Raw genomic sequence first — 15732 nt, forward strand, 5'->3', positions numbered from 1 at the left:
GAAGACACAAGGTAAACCTCTTACCTTACTGGTTTGATATCATAAGGCATATCTACATTAGAGGTTTTTGTGTAGACAAATGAGTTGCCTCCCAAGTCAAAACTAATTTTCTTTATAGCCAGCAGGGCAAGGTAGGTGAAATGAACTGACTTCTAGAGACACGTCTTGAAGATACCTGTGTCAGGTATCATTTCAGCCCTGTGTTAGGGTTGAAATGAAACATCAGAGGAAATCAGTGATTTCCTTCTGATAGCAAAATAAGTTGCTTGATGATTTACCTAAGTCACATATTCTTTAAGAAAATGAGTTCTACCTGCTATGAAAGGAACAGAATCTCTGAACACTTTAATATGGTATTCTGTCTGAAGTTACTGAGGACCTTGCTGCTGACTTGAATGATAGCAAGGCTGGACATTTTGTTCATATGAATTAAGGAACAACTATATTGTAATTATTCGACCACACTTTCTATGTTTGAACAAGGTATTTCAAGTCTCAAAGTTCTCATATCTTTAGATGCTCATATAGTACACAACTGACAAATAGAAACCAGCCTTTTTTAGAAGGTTATACTGTATAAAATTCAAGCTAACTTTCTGAGAAATAGAGAAAATAGCTGTAAGAGGCTCTATTTCACCCAGATGAGGAAGCTTACTAAAGAAATATTATCAAAGCAATATAATATATGCCTGCCAGAAATAATAGGTACATATTGAAATTTCCACTTTTAACTTTGGGCATGCCTTCTTGAAGATTTGCATATATACATAGCTGTTGAACATTTTTTATTCCACAGATTCCGCGAAACAACTTGTAACTCAACAGAATGCGCAAGAAACAGTCAGGAAAGAGGAGGAGAGGATGCCAGAGAGACCTTCAGGATTAACATGCAGTGCTGAATATTTAATTAACCAGAGATAACAACAGGTAATTATGAAATCAAGCAAAGTTTTATTATGCATCATTTTATAATTCATACGGGTGTGTAATAAAATTACAAGCATTTGTACTTTTAAAAAACTAACCATGTGTTTAATGCAAATGCAATCATGCTAATGTGATTCACATTTTTTAAAGTGCACATAGAGAGAGCGGGTAATAATGAGAGGCTTTGTAAACATAATCACTGGGAAATACTAGACGTAGCACTACTAAAGCATGTTATTTATTGCAAAATTTGGAGGAGAGAAAAAATTGACCTATAATCAGCTCTTCATTTCCTGTTTTTAATTCTCAAGTATTTTAGGATTGCACCTTTCTTTTATTGTTCCTTTATTTGTTTGTGCTTCTGGTAGAAACACTAGGCTAGTCAGAGCTCTTCTCCACCTTGCAGAGAGACCTTGGCTGTGGAAGTTGGGAGAAGGAGTGAGTGATCAGAAGGGGTGAGCACATGTTCATACCATTTCATTTTAATTCAGCTGGTTAAATAAAAGGACATCATCTCTTCCTCTGAACTGCCTTTGGCAAACATTCTGGTGACTCCAGGGAGAACCGTAGCCTATGTGGTTAAAACTGTATTACACAGTTTATGTATAAAGTTAACACATAGAAAATGAAAGGCGATGCTGTCTAAGGTTGTTACAATAATGTCTAAACCCAGATTGTTAGTGGCTTCTGGTGAACAACAAAGTTTCCAAAATATTCACATAGGATCACAAACATGATCTTCTGGTTCATGGCAGTTGGTGGGCATAGGAAATACTCCAGACATTTTTGAAAGAGCACAAAACATCTCTGGGTAGACAACTGAATTCCACCATGAGTATCTATGTTCAGGTGAATTGAATAACTTTCCATTCCCCACTAATGATATTGAATAGAACTAGATGAATTCTGATGTATGGAGCACATCTAAATGTTGGTGTCTTAATCTCAGTGGGATCCTAACATCAATGCCTAAAGTTGAGGGATATGCCTATAATGAGACCAGCAGCTTGATCATCTGCATCAGGCAAGGCTAGCAAGATGACCTTCCTACCTTTTAAACCCTGGTGAGACACAACCTGAGTGCTGCACCCACTGCTGGACTGCTCAACACAAGGGAGACATGGACTTACTGGAGTTAGTTCAACAAAGGTAATGAAGGTCTTGGAGCATCTCTCATGCGAGGAGAGGAGCATCTCTCATATGAGGAGAGGCTGCCAGAGCTGACACTGCTTAGCTTGCAGAAGATAAATCTGAGAGGGATTGAATAAATGTGTATAAATACCTGATGAGGGAGTAAAGAAGATGAAGCCAGAGTGGTCTCAGTGCTCCCCAGTGAACAGGTTACTCAGAGAGATTTAGGAATCTTCTTCCTATGAGATATCTAAAACCCAACTGACAAGGCCCTGGGCAGCCTGCTGTAGGTGACCCTGCTCTGAGCAGGGCATTGGACTTGATCTTTAGATTTGCCTTTTCACATCAGTTCTGTGTTTCTGTTCTGATGATATGTGCAAAGAAGGAAGAGCTTTTGAAAGCAGAGCTACTTAGAAATGCCTCAGCCAGGGAAGTGGGGTTTCTAGTAACTGTAAATACAACAATGCAGACAACTAAACTGAAGTTCCTTGATTCATACTCACATGTATCCAGAAATACCTACACCATGGACACAAAGGAGCCTAATATGGTAGCCCATCTTGTAACCTGAAAAATGAAGCGAAGTCTCACTGCAAACCCTTTCCTCTCTCCAATATACAATTTTAATAGAAATGTGATTTTGATGCCTCATTGCATTGGATGTCAGTGAGAACATGGGCTTAAAATAAAGTTTCTATATAGATTTCTATGTCTCTACTCATAAGTAAAATATATGAGAGTTGTACAGAATATGTTTTTTTGAAGCTTTTCAACTACTTACCCTCAAAAAGGTATCAGGGAATTGTTAACACCAGGATTCTTCACAAAGGTTACAGAATCAGAAAATCATAGAAAAGGTAAGGTTGGAAGGGACCACAGTGGGTTACCTGGTCCAACCTCCCTGCTCAAGCAGGGACATCCTTGAGTACATTGCACAGGATTGCATCCAGATATGTCTTGAATATATCCAGTGAGGAGACTCCACAACCTCTCTGGGCAACCTATTCCAGTGCTTGCTCACCTGCATAGTAAAGAAGTTCTTCCTCATTTTTAGCTTGAGCTTCCTGTGCATCAGTTTCTGCCCATTGTCTCTTGCCCTACTCTTTGACACCAATGAGAAGAGCCTGGCTTAATTTTCCTGACACCCCTCCTTCAGATACCTATAGACATTGATGAGGTCCCCTCTCAGTCATCTTTCTCCAGGCTGAACAGATGAAAAGTGACTGTACTGGATTTGTCTCGTTATGCTGTCCATAGTCCTTCAACATGATCTCAGTGCTAATGCTCTGAAACACTACCACAAATCCACATAAAACCATAAGAACACTATGTTTAGTGTGATAAGGATCCCTGCAGTTTAGCAGTCTGTGTCTCACAGTAATAGAAAGCTGCTGAGAAAGTATGGATAAAGCATATAAGGTACATTTTCTTCATAATATCTCTTAAACTCATTCACGCACCAATTACTCCATTATTTAGACATACCATATTTTAAATAAGTTGTTAGAAAATATTGTATAAACAAAGTAAATACATATCTTCTCTCGATATCTGTGAGGAAAACATTTTGCTTTGCTAAATCTTTGCTTAAATGCCTTCAATTTGTTGTTCTTGCACCAGTATAAACTTGCATCAATGACTCAGCTACATGTATATTGTCACTCCTTTGTGATGTGGAGCTTAGTTCCTAAAAGTTTTTCTTTACAGAGGAGTAAGTGGGGCAGTGTTGCAGTATATAAAAGAACGCAGAAGTTTTAATGTTGTTAAAGTGAACATGCCTCCAAAATGGTTTTGTAACTCCTTGTGTAAACTCACCGTTCTTCTTCTCAAGGTTCCTCAGTCTTATCTATACCATTAGAATGTCTAAGAGATACCTGAAAGTCTCCCTATTGGTTCTCAATCCTTTCTTGTAATTGATTGGTTTGTAAGACCTCCTGGACTCCTAATGGTTACATTGTGATCCCCCCAAAAGGTATTTAAGCAGTTACCAGAACAGTAAAGCTTTCTCTCTGCCTGCTCTCCCTGCTAGCTGTTGGTGTCCTGTGGTCTCTCTGGGGGCCATGGGGCTCCACGTGGGTAGGGGGAAGGGAGGGAGCACCACTCCTCCCTGGAGCAAGGGGTAAAAGGAAAAGCCTCTTGCCTGGGGTTTCCCCTCCCTATCCACCTTCAACGTTTGTCAGGGCAGCAGTGGGATTTAAGATGGCAGCACAGGTTTTTTCATTCAAAGACTGTGCAGACTCTCCACTTAAGAACATTAGCTTCAATCCCATTTTCCCTAAGATGACATTGTAAATTTCCCTAAGATGACTGAATGACAGGGGAAAAAAAGCAATTTTCTGGCTGCATCTCCAACTAAAATTTCAGTTCAAAAAGTGTAAATTATATTTGCAGACTGAGATCTTGATTTTTGTCTCAAGACAGAGCCAGATATTTTGTGAAGAGTGGTTGGTCTTTTTCCTCTACAATATTGTAATTAAATTCTAGAACAAGATCTTCCAGTATTAGTTTTATAAAGATTTTTAAAAATTTTCATAGCTGACCCATAAACTCTGAAAAATGGATCTTGTAATGGAAATGCTGACATAACATTAACCACAGCAGCAAGAACAGCACCACAGTAATTTATTTACACATTACTTTTCAATTCCTTTGCATGCTATTGTTATCATTTTTATGGCAAGTATTATTTTTCACCAAGTTTCTGATTTGTAATTTAATACTGCAGTCCTTACTGTTGGTTGGGGTCTTCTTACAAATTAATTACACTCTTCAAGGATATTGCTTAGGCCTAGAAAACTGACACAATTTGTTATTGTTTCTAAAGGGAAAACGTATTATCTTCCCTACAGTATGGGCTCAGTCCTGTTGTAGTTGTCTCTATAGTAATAAGTATAATAACAAAAATATAATGTTTTAATAGTTCTTGCAAATCATCAGCAGACATCTGTTCAAGTCAGGCAAGATTGCTGGTCTAATTCTCCTCTCAGTTCCAAAGATTTAATATTGGTACAACTCCAATTTCTGTGAATTTATTATATATTGTACCACTTAGAAGAGCTAAACTTATCTCTTTTCTAATAGAATGATCTAAATTCTGAAGGAATATATATAAACCGCCAAATTTAAGATTTATGGAGAAGGAGAAGACAAGGACTTTGTTCATAAGAGAATTATTGGAAGAATAATGACACTATCTTAGGTGTCTGTAAACTATCAAAGCAGAAGTACAAGGAGATACTTCAGGTCTTAATTCATGATCAAAATGATGACTGAACTGTCATCACAGAGACTGTGGGATATGCTGCACATCTGACAGAGACATAGAAGAATACAATTTGTTCAGGGAGACAAATAAGGAAAAAAAGGCAGGAAATGTGTTTTATATCAGAGGTGTAAATACTAGTTTAGATGCTACATGAGAACAGACTGATTGAAAACCTGTGACTAGTGTTAAAAGGAAAAAAGAAAAGAGAACTGCTGGGGATTACTCTAAGCCACCAAATACATACAGTGAATAAAGCCTCGGAGAGAAGTCTTTTTGTGACTAATAGAAGAATGAGTAAAGTGTTGTAACTAGTAATAAAGGGAATATTTAGCTATCAAGACGCCTGTTGGGAGCAGGGAAAAGGAAAATGGGTGGTTTTGGAAGATTTTGGAATTAGTTCAGAAGATGGTCTCTTCAGTTATTTAAAATTAGGACAGAGACATCAATTAGACAGGCAAGCTCTTCTGTATTGATTCTATTAATAAAGTGGCTGAAATGAAAGTGAGAGTGACAACATTATGATATGATCCTTAAAACATCGGATAGAGATCAGCAAAGTAAGAGCAAGGGACTCTAAGGAAAATCATTGTCATAATTTGTAAGGAAGGAAAGTTATATATATATATACATACATATATATGTACGGAAATGAAAAAGATTGTAGAAATGCTGACAGCTTTTAAAAGAAACTACTGCAAATTATTTCATTTCAGATGGTAGCTAGGGGAAGCAACAATAGATTAATTCGGCTAAATCAATTGTGTTCTTAGATTCAACACAAAAGTTCACAAAATACTAACATGATCAAATACTGAGAAGAAGTATTAAGGGAAGCATTCGCATGGGACTATAGACCTTGATGAGAAACGAGATGCAGCTGTGAAGAGATTTCTAAGAAAATACCACATTAACAATATCAGGAAAGAAGGTGTTATTTTGTTAGTGAGTTGAGACAAATTTGGTGTGCTAACAAGTCAAATGTGTCTGCAACCTTCTTTGTAAGAAGATTCAATCTACATCCCAAATCCCACTGCGGACTTGGAGGAGCTTAGATTTCACATGCTCCCTTGCATTCCATCGCACTTCAGTCTTAAGGTGAAATCACAGAAGGACTTCTCCAATGGAATGCAAGAAGTACAAAGTGTGAAGTCCATTTATTACATAGAGTGCTACTCCATAAGTTCAAGTGCCAATGTCACTACTCATTATGTTAACTATTTCAGCCTTTATCTATTAAATCCTAATAAAGAAATCTAATAGGAAAAAAGAAATAGTGGCACGATTTCTACACTTGTGTGTCAGCTATATCAAGGTAAAAATATCCTGATTTATAGCACTGGAGGAGTATGAGGGAGAATTTGATTTTTTGCTGGTTAGTCAGTTTCTTTCCTCCAATTCATCTTACCTGATGTTTCATGATATTACAGAAAATGTCAAAATATCCCTCCTCACTTTTGATATCTTCTTACTTTATCCAAATTATTAATGCTATCTGTCCTGTGGTAACATTCAGAAGTTGAAGAAATTTTTGTATAAGTAGGCAAGACAGCAAAGAGTGCAAGAAAGCCTTGCAGCATTCCTTTGAAGTACATATTTTTTACTCATATTGCCCGTCCACATTCTCTACTACAACTGTGCCAGGGGATGCATAAAGGAAGCACAGAAGAAATAGTCATCTTGATGTGCAGGAGAGGGTTTCAGAGACTTAGTAGCACCAACCCATAATCATCTATGAAAAGGGAGATAGTATATATTACATACATAAATTTGTAATTTTATTTCATCAAGAATTCCCAGGCACTGCCTGAAAATAGATGCATCTGGGTACATCAGTCTAATGAGGTTAGAAGAAAACAATCTCTCTACTATGTCCATATTGGAGAGAATGGGACCCAGGGACAGCTTTTGGGCAGGCTGATTGATTGAGCCCATGTAGCTGCCAATGTTGTATATATGCATATATCTATATATCTACATATCTATATCTATCTATCTAGATATAGATATAGGTAGATATAGATATACACATATATTCACATATATCCCCACTAAGAGATCTTCATCTTGCTCAGCTAGCAGAGGGAGCAGGAAGAGGTTGTTGGTGCTGGTGGTGTTCGTGTGAATGTTCTATGTGTCTGTTTTGATCTGCAGCAAATGTCTGCCTGTGAATATATGTATATGGGTAGTGTATACATGTGCTCATGGGAAGTGTTTATTGGGAATGCAAGTACATCCTTGCTGCTGGTCAGACCTGGGAGAAAGGAGCCACCACAGCCTCCTTCCTAGCAGGCTTCTCTATTTGGAAACTGTAACATCTATAAACCAAGGATTTAATTCTTTTATCCAAACCAAATTCTGCATATCAAGTTAAGGAACCTTACTTGAATGGGGAATGTGTTCCCTGACATGATATTGGAGCATTCAAGCATTTAGTGACATATCTAAAATATAGCCATATTAAAATGATGATCAGGTTTATGTGCCTCTTCTCTCTCTGTTTGTATGTATTTACACAGACTGTAGACTTAAACTACAACCTGCATTATTTAAAGAAAGGACTAATCTATAACTAGATTCTCCAGGGCATGGAAGCTAAGAAGTTCAGCAGTGTAGTTCTTAAATCTATTATATTGTACAGCTAAAATCCAAGAGTCATCCTGGTTATTCTTCTGTGATCTGTGGACATTTTGCCAGCACCAGGTTTCCTGTTCTTTTTCTTCTCTTGTTTGTATGACTTTCTTCTTGAGGGATGCCAACTGAAAATAAATGCTAAGAGAAAGAGAAATAAAACCAACACCCCTCAGAAAAAAAAAAAATTCCTTACTGCTCAGTGTTTAAATACCATTTAGAAACTTAGTATAGAAATGACCTTCCCATTGATATTATGAAACTCACTGAATTCAGAAGACTTCTAATTTACTTTGTAAAGTCAAAGTCCATGTAAACATTCAAATTATATGAAGATCAAATGTAGTCTAAAATTGAATTTTTCACAATTCAAGAAAATTTCCACTCAAAACAAACAAAAATCCAATGGCATAGCTTGAGTGCTGGGTATTAGAGATAAGCGAAGTTTATTGCATACCAGCACTCTCCTTCAAAAACTGTCTGGGGAGGGAAGGGAAAGGAGGCACAATTTTTAAGGACTTTGATCACATGTTTGGTATTTGATCTCTTAGCTAAATAAGAGTTCCTTTACTTTCGTGGTCTATGAAGCTGTCTGAAAGTTAAGATCATTGCTTTTTTCCGTGGAAGTCCACTGAAAACGGTCTTACTGGTATTAAAGAATTTTGTCATGGCTTATAACGGCAGTGTGCATGTAGGGAGAAATATTTATGTGTGGAAGACCAACAGAAAATTTAGGGAAAATAACACCCTTTCTAAAATAAAGCAAAAAAGGTCAAGAGATATTAATCAGATGATTAAGCTGAGGAGGAACCAGAAAAACAGACACCAGAAGACCATACTGGTCCTTCAGTCTGCTGTGTACTTGGTAGTGGGTTCTCTCGATTCACAACTGGAAAAGCAACTAGCATGGAGCATTTTGCTTATGTAGATCAGCAATGCCACTGCTTTGGTGTTATCTAGCACATTTATTGTCATTGCTTGTTTGTGTGTAGTTTATCACAAAGAATAATTTCAAAGGGATGTTCATAGTTTCCAAAATATCTTTTTCAGCTGTGGATTCATTATTCTAGTGATTTTTTGGGATTGTCAGGGTTTAACCCAAATGGGAAACCAATTACCATGCTCACTCACTCCCCCTCCTTCACAGTGGGATAGGGAGGAGAATCGGGAAAAGAGTAAAACTCATGTGTTGAAATAACAATAATTTAATAACTGAAACAAAACAAAACACAAATAATAATAATAAAAATAAGAAATGTAATAAAAAGGTGAGAAAAACCCAAGAGAAAAAGGTTTTTCACAATACAATTGTTCTACCAAGCTGACCAATGCTTAGCTTGTCCTCAATCCACGATCAACCCCTGCAGGTTAACTCCTCACAGTTTATATACTGGGCAGGATGTTCTATTGCATGGAATATCATAAGGCCAGTTTGGGTCACCTGTCCCAGCCTTTCTCCCTCATGGCTTCCTGTGCAGCTCGTAACTGGTAGAGTATGAGACACTGAAAAGTCCTTGACTTATGATAAGCACAACTTAGCAACAGCCAAAGAAATGTCAGTGTGATATCAACATTATTCTAGTGCAGAATCTACAACACAGCACTGTACCAGCTACTAAGAAGAAAATTAATTCTACCTCAGCTAAAACCAGAACAGGGACCTACAAAACTGTAAAAATTATTTACTTCCATGATTACATTAATAACTTATAAACATCTTCACAGCATCCAGGCCTTTGTTAACATTGCTACCCATACTTTCCAAACAAGTCAACCTTTGTCTGTCATGTAAAATCTAAAATGCGCTATTAAGCAATACAATGTACGCAGTGGCCAACTTTGCTGGTCAAGTATTGCACTGCGATTACTGAATGCTCTTATCAACAGAGACCTGAAATCCAACAGAGCATCTTAAAAAAAAAAAAAAAAGCTAAAAGCGTTTATAACACCTTTTGTCTAGACTTTTCCAATAATTGTCAACATTTCAGTGAGAACAAAAGAAACTCTACATAATTTCATTTAGTGATATTTTTTTCCCATTTGTAGAGATAATTTGCTTATTATTAACATACAATTTAAGAATAGATTCTGAAATTATCTTATTCTGTACTCTGTTTCACAGAAATCAAAGCATTGTTCAACAAGAACGAGTTTATCTGAAACTAGCCCTGCTGGAGAAAACCTTAGGCAAAAAATGTTTTCATACAAACCCTTCATTACATGACTGTGAATAATGAAGAAACTAATATAAATTACTGTCTATTCACAATAGACAGCAATTCAGTAATGGGCTGGATTTGACAAACTGTTTGTTAGAAGTAATTCACACCAGCTATGAATATAATCTCTCCAGCTGTATGCATATTTGGGATTAATAGAGGATTTTGCAGACCCATTTTCTCCCTACATCATCTGTTTGTTTTGTTCTGTTTGTACAGTTTGCACAAAATTGCTCAGCTTGTGGTATATAGCCAGCAATTAACACCACTTAACAGCTGTTAAATAGGGTAATCGCCTGTTGTTATCCTCATTCAGGAACTAATTGCTCTCAGTGTGCCACTCATAAACCTACCAAAACACCAGGTATGATCTGCTGAAGATGATCTGATGTGAAATGGGCTTTACTTTCCCTCCTCAGGGATCAATTCAACTGGCTAAAAATGCCTACAGTGTGGAAGGACATAGGAGCAGTGGTAAAGATTTCCTCTCGTGGAAATCAGGGGATTGGTGAGCCCACAGGTGGCCAGGTTCGGTGGATAAGAGGAATTGCAGCTAAAATCGCAGGCAGCAACTAGTGCCAGCATGAATGGCAGTGGCTCTGTTGCTGCCCTGGTTTGAAGTGAGTGATGGGAACAAATTATGAAGCACAACTTCCTCTGTGATCCTTGCATTATTTCTGATTGTATGGTTAATGCTTTCTCATTCCTTTTTCTGATTATTCTGAAGACATTTTTAATGCAGATGAAACAGAATTATTTTTTTCCCTATTAAAACTGACTGATCAAAATGAAAAGAATGCTAGTGGCAGAAATAAATGGAATAAAATTAATTAATTATTAATTTATAAAAATTAAGTAATGTAATTTTGTTACGTTATTTACCTATGGAATACATTTAATATGCTCTTTTTGGTGAAGTGTTCTTGAAGAACCAGTAATCAATAATGTGAATATATTTCAAAGATATACACATATTTTCTTGGTCTGCAACTGCATATAGAAAAGAAGTATGTCTCCTAATACAAATTAAATATGCTTTCTAATTAATGGGGAACTTACAAGGGTAGCAGTCGGAAGTAGAACATGTGGGTTTTATTGCCTGTACATATCTCTATACGGCATATTGAATGCGGTTCTAGAATAAGTAGTGTGAAGTGAATCATGGTATCTTTTATTTTTTATGACCTTTGTGCTGCTCACCTAGGCTGGATACTTTAGAAACACACATTGATTTCAGGTTTCCTCTTAAGCTACTAGTATTCTGATTAGGAAATATAATAATGACTTGTAACTCCTTAAGAGTTGGATAAGAACTCTAGGCCTCCCATATCATTGGAAGTTCTATCCATGCTTGTGACGAGCAGAACATACAAATAGAAATACACAAAAATAGCTGTTACACTTACACATCTCCCTGTTTTTCCTGTATACTAAATCATACACTTGCAAGATAAAAGGTGCGCTGGAAGGAACCAATTTTTGATAGTCTGCCAAATGTTGAAGTAGGATGTTATCCAACTTTCCCTTCAAGATAATGTAAATGGTTTAGGTAAAGATTCAGGTAGACATCCAGAGTGAAGGACTGAGATTTATTGACTCTGGTATGAGATAACACTGAAAACAAAACAGAAAATGCTTTGTTTACACTGGTAATTGGTTTTCTTTATTGCCTTTCTGTTAACCTGACACAGTTTTTGAATGCTGTTTGCATGTGTGTACATGTATTAGGTTCAAGCATCAATTTCAGGAGCATATAATAATATAATAACCTGTGCATATAATGCATATTACCAAAGAAACATATAAAACCCCCCAAACAATAAAAAGCCAACAAACCCCAAATAACAACAAAGAACATGAAGCAACACAAATAGCTTGCAAGTTTGAAATTCAATGACATTGAATGAAATTTAAATGCATCTTTTAGAGGTCAAATTTTTTCATTGTACAAATTTATACTATGACTATTTGGTTGTGTCTGTTACATCTGTAACTGATGTGTCTGCATCAGTAGAAGAGAAATGCCCAAGTTTAGCATGAATGCATTGTTTTGACTGTGAAAATGATGGGTCCAAGCATAATGCACCTATCTGCAATCCTACTTCTGAGAAGTTACAAATCCATGATGGGTCCTTTTGTTCCCATACAGCAAAGGGGAAGAATTACAGCTTTAATAATAGCCAGCCTGCTGATCAAGAGACCCATACTGCTTTCAATGCTTATACTAAAAAAAAAGCTCTGAAATCCCAATTGTGTCCCATATCATGTATGTATACATCAGAATTAGGTACATATATTATATGGTGGTTTCCAGGATGAAACATCTTGATGAACCTGCCTTGATCATTTGTTTACAGATGACTCACACTCAGTCTGAAAATTCAGGATAGTGTTACCTATCACTGCCTACTAGTTTGATTATTAGAATAATCATCCAGAGAGAAAGGTGGGATTTGAAACTTTTTCCTACACAAGAATCTTCAGATTTACAGCTTTATTCCTCTGTGAAGGCTAGGACCAGGGGAGTAGTTTAGTGACAGTTCTTCAGCGTTCAGAAAAGACCTCCATTTGTCCAGAATTCTCATACATGTGTTCACATCCTCAGAATTCGTTCCTTGCTCCTTGCAGCAAGGTCCAATCCTATCAGCCTGTTGTCTCTTCATGTTTTCTCAACCTCTGCAGGAATATGCTGCAGCAGATACACTCTCTCAGAGGTATCAACATAATATTACCTAGATGAAACCAGCAAAATTCTAGCTTTTCCAGGAGCCAAAAGAAAAAGAAAAGCTTTTCTGAAGCTGTTATGCATCCCACAAGAACCTATTGCTCTAAGCAAGTGCCTGATATTCCTATAGCTATTGGGTATTACCTATAATCTCAAAGGAAAGCATGCCTAAGATCTTCCATTAAATAGACAATCCAAAACTGCATGAACTTTGAAAGAAAAACATCCAGTAATCAACTGAGTTTTGGATAGAATACAGAATTGGGAAAAATAAAAGGTAACTGTTAAGTTCATTTTCTCATTTCATTTTGTTTTTTTCATGTCGTCTTTTTTTTTCTCCTGCAAATGTAATAAGATTTTCAGATGTTTTACAGTACTGTTTATGATGGGCAAAGACAAAACATTGCCCATGTTATACACCACATCATAAGTCTATTTCATTAAGAGCATTGAAATTCAAACAGTTAAAAACACTTTACATTCTAATGTTATTTTTATGTTTGTAATTGGTATTATTAGTCCCTCTTCCAAAGTGCATGAAAGTTCAGCCCAAGTAAGACAGGATCAGTGCCCAGTAGAATAATAGTAATGTGGAGTTTCTATTTCTGTTAATGACAAGTTGAAGGTCTGACAATTGCAAATATAGCAAAAGTCGCCAAAGAAAAATAACAAATTACTTCTCTGAAATGCCATGTTTGTCTATGGGGAATGATTACTCATGAGAAATAAATGACTAGGTAAGAAATTAACTTTCCTATTAGAAAGAACCTTTAGGGTCTGGGAAATTTCTCATTTATGGCTTATTGCTAAATCAAGAGCTTGTTATAGACATAACTGAGCTCTTCTTTTGACTAATTACTAAATAGAACAGATTTCAAAGCACTCCTAATTTTTTTCCAAAAGATCGTAGGCACATATATAGAGAAAAAAAAAGGTGTTTTAATGCAGAAAATAAAAAGGTCATTAAAACCCATGCTACCTGCTAGTGAAGTACATTAAGGTTTGATTGGTGTTCTTAATTTTGCCCTTTAGAAAAATAGAAAGATATAAATTTAAAAATCAGCAGTTGAAATATGTCATATAGAGCTATATCTGCCTTGCATTACAAAAGCCTCTTTTTGCATACCATGTGCTGTGTAGACAATTATTCTGTGACAAATATTGTCATTTCAACTGATCATTGAACTCACCACATTATTATGGCTTAAACCCTCCATATTTTTTATATTATGAAACAGAACTGAAGGGAATTTCCACCTTGTACGAAGAAGTCCTGGAACAGATTGTGGTTAAGGCTCATTAATATTCTCTGCTACTGAAGAACAAGGGCTGCTGGCAGTTTAGCAGAAATCATGTCAGCCACTTGACACTATTCTGGCCTTGAGATGTATGAATCAGTTACTGCTGTCTTATTTCCATAGCAAGTGAGCAGATGTAAGACAGGATGGTAGGGGTATGCTTTCACTTGTTTTTAGCTGACAGGTTTGCTAGCTTCAGGAGTTTCTAGCTACCTTTTCTTATTCTTGTACTTCCCTTGCAGTTATGTCATTAACTGAAAAAACAGATTGGAAAGAGCAAGTTGTTAACCTGCATTGGTTTACTCAGATCTTTAATACCCTTGTTCATAGAATATCTGTAGGAGGTGAGCGCAATAGATTGTAGAATTTCTTGTCATCAAGAAAAGTATCTGGAACCATATACCAAGTTTTAAAACACGTTGTGGGTTGAGGCGGGGGCAACATAGGTTTCAGGATACCAGCAGCTTTTTTTTATTGCAACAGTGCATCTACCTTTATACAGTTCTGGGGTGACACATGTACACACAGCATTGGTTTACTACTTCATAACAATTTATGATTGGACATACAGCCACATGTCCTAACACAATAGGCTGACATTCTAACAGGAAACCCACTCTGTGTCACAGTCCCCACTGTCTGTGGTTAACCCTCTGCCAGGTGTAAGAAGTTCCATCTTCAGGATTTCAGCTTGCTGAGAGCCCAGAACCAGCTGGGCTCCCCAACAAAAACATCCGTTTAAAGTTCCAAAATGTGCTTTAGACAATGGAGGGAGAACTGTTTTTCTGAAGAAAATTAGGTCCTTGCTTTAATGAAGAAGGAAGATTTTTGGATAATTCCTAAAACCAAATGTGTGCTAAGAAATTTGTAATGTCTCTGCAGAATTCTTTGAAGCAAGGTCTTTAGAAACCCACTGAAAGTATTTTTGTTGCACAGCTATAGAAACATACTCAGTACCTCCCCTCACTGTCCTTGTACTAAGAAAAATACAGGATGATTAGTTTTTACTTTCCCATTAAGAATAGGCATTTTATCCTTTCTTTCTCCTGGCTTATCTTTCATACAGTCCATGTCTTACACTCCTAAAATCTAGGAGATGTTAGAAAGATACTGTAATCACAGGAAATTCTTTTCCACTTAGAACCCAATTAGAGCATGTAATTTATTTCCACAAGATGTTATTAAGACCAAAGGTACAAATGAGTTCAAAAAGGGACTGGACCTATGCACAAAGAATAGGTCTTTAGTGGCTACTAAACATGATCCTGAGGATGTAACCTCTGGCTTGGAGAAGTCCCTGGACTGTAATTATGGAAATTTGGTAGCTGTATGAGGACCAGAACTGCTTTATCTAAGGCTCATCCTATCCTTTTTTTTTTTTTTTTTTTTTTTTTCTTGCTCAGACCCCTTAGTAGGGATAAATGTAACTTTTCTATGGCATTATACAACAGCGCTCACTCTGCTTCAGATATTTCCTGTGCTGGACAAAACCTAGTTAGATTATAGCTGTGTGACCAGACTCTGAGCTGAATGGGAAAA

General features: G+C 36.7%; 1 long non-coding RNA gene across 1 annotated transcript in view; it reads left to right on the forward strand.

Annotated features, from left to right (window-relative positions):
* The first annotated feature begins 795 nt into the window (after positions 1-795).
* The window catches only part of LOC126649623 (uncharacterized), a 69490-nt gene continuing 54553 nt past the window's right edge, over positions 796-15732 (forward strand). The window contains exon 1 of the long non-coding RNA XR_007631093.1: positions 796-927. This is a non-coding gene — a long non-coding RNA (uncharacterized LOC126649623). The remainder of the gene's footprint in view (positions 928-15732) is intronic.

Source organism: Myiozetetes cayanensis, unplaced genomic scaffold (assembly GCF_022539395.1).
Source record: "Myiozetetes cayanensis isolate MyiCay16 unplaced genomic scaffold, myiCay2020 scf5-8, whole genome shotgun sequence".
Taxonomy (NCBI): Eukaryota; Metazoa; Chordata; class Aves; order Passeriformes; family Tyrannidae; genus Myiozetetes; species Myiozetetes cayanensis.